Here is a 6241-nt window from a genome sequence, read left to right on the forward strand (position 1 = left end):
TAACCTATAACATGGAAGAGCCAAAATCCTCCGCTGCCTGTGTCACCACGGCACCAGGCACCCTGTGTGTCTCCCTCTTCCTTGGGACCAACAAGAACCACCACCAGGACATGGGGGCTGAGGGTCAAGACGTCGCTGAAACCACTGAGCACCCGGGATTTGTCCCCCTGGGGTGGGCAGGGGTGATGGGTGATGCCCAACTCTGCGTCCCCGGGGCAGAGAGACAGGGGGCACCTGTTGGAAGCTTTTTGGAAAACAACGGACATGTTGAAATAATGAGCTTGTGAACTTTGTGCAACAGAAGAGATAAGAGACAAGCTGGTATAGTCTGAAGGTCGGCATGAAGGAGGAATTCACAGGAGGAATTCACACGCTGATACTGAAACTGCTGCGACCCCTAAATAGATGCTGAATGTGTATTGCTACGGCTGTATTTAACCAATAATAGTTTGCGTGTATAAGGTTAAAGGCCAATGAGCACAAGACACGATGCTAACCCACGTTGTAGTAAAAGTATATAACACTTCAAGTATTGTAATAAAACAGCTTCAGCACGATCATATTGGTCTGCGTCTGAATCCCACCGCAATTGGCGCCCAACGTGGGGCCCCTGGCAATTTCTTACTGAAATTGACAGTTTGCGATAAAAGAAAAAGAAGAAGAAGAAGAAAAAGAAGAAGAAGAAAAAGAAGAAGAAAAAGAAAAAGAAGAAGAAAAAGAAAAAGAAAAAGAAAAAGAAAAAGAAAAAGAAAAAGAAAAAGAAAAAGAAAAAGAAAAAGAAAAAGAAAAAGAAAAAGAAAAAGAAAAAGAAAAAGAAAAAGAAAAAGAAAAAGAAAAAGAAAAAGAAAAAGAAAAAGAAAAAGAAAAAGAAAAAGAAAAAGAAACGGGCTGAGAGACGAGAAGTTTTTGTTAATCGTGGCCACGAGAGAAGGTGAGCAGCCAAACGTGTTTTGGGTCATACGTTATAATGGGAAATAATTTAAGTTATGAGGAACAAGGTATCTTAAAGCTTTTGCAACATTTCCTCTCTACGAGAGGAGTTAAGTATGACCCCGTTATTTTAAAGAAATTGCTTTTATGGGCAAAAGAAACGGGCATAGTAAAGGATGCCCAGGACATTTTCCAGACAGCAATATGGGATAGCCTTGGGCAAGAATTATGGAAAGATATCTCATCTGGGAAAAAAGATTTATTACCTCTAGCAACATCATGGAAATTGCTTAAAGATACAGTAGCAAGTATGCGAGCAGAGAAAAATGTGACTTTACAAGCGTGTGCGGCTTTTTCAGATACCGGGCCAGACCAGGACAGGGGGAGAGATGCACAAAAAGTCGTGCGCCGTAAGGTCCGCATGTTTGATACCCCCCCTCCCCCCACTCCTTCCACCCTCGCTGGGTGTCTCCACCGTGCGGGGTGAGTGACCCCCCCGCGCCTGTGCCTGCGCCGCCGCCACTGCCTCAGGCTCCTCTTGTACAAGGAAAAGAGCCGCCTATGCAGCTGCCCAATCCTCTGCCAGAACCATCGGCACCTCCGTTGGAGGGTTTTCCTGACGATACTCCGGCGGTAAATCCCCCGCCGCCCTCCTCTGTAGACTTGTGGGAAGAAAACTGGCGTCTCCTCTATAGACTTGTGGGAAGAAAAGTGGCATAGTCCGGTTTCAAAGGAGGACGTAGATAGACAATTAACCGATCTGAAGCGATGCTTAGAACGACTGTCGATGCCTCAACAAAAGAACGTTAAATGTTGATGACTTACCTCTTCCACCACAGGGAAAACCGTCGGCAGATGATACAGCTGCCTGGCGTTGGAAAGGCGTTATAAAAGAAGCAATGCTAGATGGGGCTATTCTGCCTCTTGATTTGCCTCATGCTTTTCCAGTAGTAGTTAATGCTCACGGGGAAAGGGCATGGCAGTCTTTCGACTGGAAAACTTTAAAGGAAATAAAAAGTGCTATTGCACAATATGGGTTGACATCTAATTATACACAGCAAATGCTTAGTGCAATGTTTTCTAGTACGGTTTTGGTGCCTAATGGTTACTATCGTTTGGCTAAAATTCTGCTTACTCCATCCCAAGCGTTACATTTTAAAAGTGCCTTTGAAACTTTGGCGGATCGTGCCGCAGATAACAACGCAAACCGTGGGGTAAACGATCCGTTATCTGGAGTTAACTTTGATATGTTGGTGGGTCGGGGTCGGTTTAGCTCAGAAAATGCACGAATGCACATGGCTGTTGAAGTTTTGCAGCAATCTCAGGAGCTTGCTTTGGCAGCTTTTAAAGCAGTTCCTGAAGCTGGAAAACCTATTCCATCTTATGTTTCTGTTAAGCAAGAACCGAATGAATTGTATATGCAATTTATTGATAGGCTTACTGCAGCTATTGAAAGGAATATGGATTTGGCTCCTGGAGCAAAGGAGTCAGTGTTGATGTCACTTGCAGTAGAAAATGCTAGCTCAATTTGTAAGCGTATTTTGCAGGCTTTACCGAAATCGGCAGGATTGCAAGACATGATGGACGCGTGTGCAAAAGTAGGAACCGCTGAAGAGAAGGCTGAGTACCTTGCCAATGCATTTGCCGCTGCTGTTAAGCCGCTGCTTAATCATGGGAGAGGAGCCAAAGGATCCTCCTCTTATGTACGCTGTTATAATTGTGGTAAGATGGGGCACCTGCAGCGACAATGTCGGCAAGGTAACCTTGCAGCCAGGACTACCTAGGCCGGTCATGATACAAAAGAAAAAAAAAAAAATTTTTTTTTTTCAACTATATGTCTCTTGGGCTCTGCAGACACTCCGGGAACGATTTAGTACCTTTGTGATTTATCATTATATTGATGACATTTTAATTGCAGAAAAAGAGTTAAATCCTAACACTGTTGTGCCTATTTTTCAGCAGGAGTAAGCAAAGGCTGGATTGGTTATCGCTCCAGAAAAGGTGCAGCAGCAATCACCATGGAAATATTTAGGTTGGATCATATCTGGAACTACAGTTACTCCACAAAAAGTAACTCTAAATGAGAAAATAGAAATACTATCTGATATCCAAAAATTGATCGGTGATATCCAATGGGTACGTGCAATATGTGGTATCACTAATGATGACCTTGCACCACTTATGCCTTTGCTAAAGGGGTCTCCCGATGTGAGAGAACCTCGACAGTTGTCTCAAATGCAGAAGAAGGCATGACAAAATATTGTCAATAAAATCTCTATGTCCAAAGCCAGCCTGTGGAATCCCGAGCTACCAGTTCAAGCCTTTATTTTTAATGGTGGTATTCAGCTGTTTGCTATCTTGGCACAATGGGATGAAAAACAGGTTCATCCTTTACGTATCATGGAATGGATATTTTTGCCATATCGATTATCAAAACCCATTGTGACTAAAGTGGAAGCTGTTGCCCAAGTGATCATTCGTCTAAGAAAACGATGTCGACAAATAGCTGGGTTTGACCCTGCTATTATCTATGTCCCTATTATAGCGGAATACATTAATTGGGTATTGCAAAACGATTTTGTGTTAGCCCTAGCCTTGAATGCTTTCATTGGAGATCTTACCATTAATTACCCAGCTCACCGATTAATCAAGTTTTTGCTCCGTTACGGTTTTGATGTTATTCCAAAGTTCTCTAGGAGACCGGTTAACGGACTGACCATCTTTACAGATGCTGGTAAGAACAGTCATCAGGCCGGGTATGTGCGGCATCACAGTGGGCAATGGCATTCACAACGCTTAATGGGTGACGTTACTGATTCCCTTCAAACGTTGGAGTTATATGCCGTTCATTAAGTATTTAGAAATTGGTCAGCAGAACCTGTCAATGTTGTTTGTGACTCTCTGTATGTTGTTGGTATAGTGCAACGATTAGAACACGCTATCTTGAAAGAAGTGAATAATTGCTGACTTAGTCAACTTTTAACCGAGCTATGGCAACTGCTAAATTGCCGTAAGCATGACTGTTTTATTGTCCACATTCGTAGCCATTCTGGCCTTCCTGGTAGCTTAGTGGAAGGTAACGAACGCGCCGATCAGTTAGTGGCCGCTGCATGGAATGGTCCGCCTCCTAATGCATTCCAGCAGGCTCGAAACTCGCATATGTTTTTCCATCAGGCTCCAAAAATGTTAATTCCACAGTTTGACATCCCATTATCGGACGCTAAAGGAATTGTTCAGGCTTGCCCTGACTGTCAAGGGCAAATGTTGGGGGTGGGCTTAGGAGTCAACCCCCGAGGCCTACGGCCATTACAGCTTTGGCAAATGGATGTTACCCATGTACCAAATTTTGGTCATTTTAAATATGTACATGTTACAGTAGACACCTTTTCTCACGCTATTTGGGCTACCCCTTTGTCTGGGAAAACAGCTCGACATGTAAAACTACATTTACACAGATGTTTTGTCGTTCTAGGAGTTCCTCTTGAAACTAAAACAGACAACGGTCCTGCTTATACTTCGCAGGCCCTGCAACGATTTATGAACCTCTGGGGAGTTAAACATGTTACAGGTATTCCTCATTCCCCCACAGGACAGGCGATTGTAGAACGTGTGCATCAAGTAATCAAACAGTTACTGTTAAAACAAAAAGGGGGAGAGGAGGAGAATTTGCCTCCTGTAGCACGAATACAGAAGGTAATATATGTGATGAATTTTTTACGGTTAGTGGGAACCAACACTGAGCCCCCCACAGTGATTCACAGTCAAGCTTTGGGCTCGGGACATAAAGAACAGAACCAAGGTATTTTGGTCCAATATAGGGACCCTGAAACTGGAGTATGGAAAGGTCCCGCTGAACTGCGATATATTGGCCGAGGGTATGTTCGTATCGTTACAGAAAGAGGCCCTCGCTGGATTCCAGCCAGATGGATCAGGCCCTGGAAGGATCTGGCTGAAGACCCGGTCGTCCAGGAGCAAGACAAGGAATAGCTAGCCAACCATATCGTGGAACGTGGCCTTTTGGACATTAATCTTGTGGTTTAGCCTTCTTTATAAAAAAGTAGAAAGTATCTTTGGCATTTCACCGAGACAGAATATATGGGTAACTTGGGCCAATCAAACAGGCCAAGAGGTCTTTTGCCTGTCAATGGCTACGCCTTCTGATCCTTTTCGAACATGTTTGATCAGTTTTTCACATATACGCTTAAAAGATTTTGAAGGATATGTTAGCAATAGTAGCTTATTAAATGAGAGTTTAGTGGATACTGCTCACGCTAATCATACTTGTTATAGCCTTTATTATAACTCTGATATCATTAGCGCATTATTGACAGATGTAGATAGTGTTAGGCATGCTGTATTGCAAAATCACGCTGCTATTGATTTTGTGCTTTTAGTGCAGGGTCATGGCTGTGAGGAATTTGACGGTATGTGTTGCATGAATCTTTCCGACCACTCAACTTTGATTCATAAGCAATTAAGCCAGCTGAGAGCTAATATGCACAAGTTAACCATTGATCACTCGTGGCTCGATGAATCGTTTGAAGGATGGGGGTTAACAGGATGGTTGAAAGGAATCTTAAAACAAGGACTATTAGTTATCCTTATAGTGTTGATAATTTTGATATTTGTGCCATGTATAATATCTTGTCTAAAGCGATCAATACAGAAATCTTTAGAAGGAGTTTGGGCCGCTGAACTAAAACAAAAAGGGGGAATTGTGGGAAGCTTTTTGGAAAACAACGGAAACATTGAAATAATGAGCTTATAAACTTTGTGCAACAGAAGAGATAAGAGACAAGCTGGTACAGTCTGAAGGTCGACATGAAGGAGGAATTCACAGGAGGAATTCACACGCTGATACTGAAACTGCTGCGACCCCTAAATAGATGCTGAATGTGTATTGCTACAGCTGTATTTAACCAATAATAGTTTGTGTGTATAAGGTTAAAGGCCAATGAGCACAAGACACGATGCTAACCCACGTTGTAGTAAAAGTATATAACACTTCAAGTATTGTAATAAAACGGCTTCAGCACGATCATATTGGTCTGCGTCTGAATCCCACCGCACAACATCACATTCAGTTCCATCTGAAAAATTGTACACCACAGGTCACAGTATCACAGTATCACAGTGTGCTAGGGATTGGAAGGGACCTCAAAAGATCATCTAGTCCAATCCCCCTGTCGGAGCAGGAACACCTAGATGAGGTTGCACAGGAAGGCGTCCAGGCGAGTTTTGAATGTCTCCAGAGAAGGAGACTCCACAGCCTCCCTGGGCAGCCTGTTCCAGTGCTCTGTCACCCTCACTG

General features: G+C 43.2%; 1 long non-coding RNA gene across 1 annotated transcript; it reads left to right on the top strand.

The window, feature by feature from the left end:
* Positions 1 to 2645: 2645 nt before the first annotated feature.
* On the top strand, positions 2646 to 5951 carry LOC309684650. The gene is made up of 3 exons (XR_014270319.1): positions 2646 to 3066; positions 4403 to 4498; positions 4826 to 5951. It is a non-coding gene; the product is annotated as an uncharacterized lncRNA (long non-coding RNA).
* The last annotated feature ends 290 nt before the right edge of the window (positions 5952 to 6241 follow it).

The sequence above is a fragment of the Vanellus vanellus genome (assembly GCF_965231255.1).
Source record: "Vanellus vanellus genome assembly, contig: HAP1_SCAFFOLD_668, whole genome shotgun sequence".
NCBI classification, from domain to species: domain Eukaryota; kingdom Metazoa; phylum Chordata; class Aves; order Charadriiformes; family Charadriidae; genus Vanellus; species Vanellus vanellus.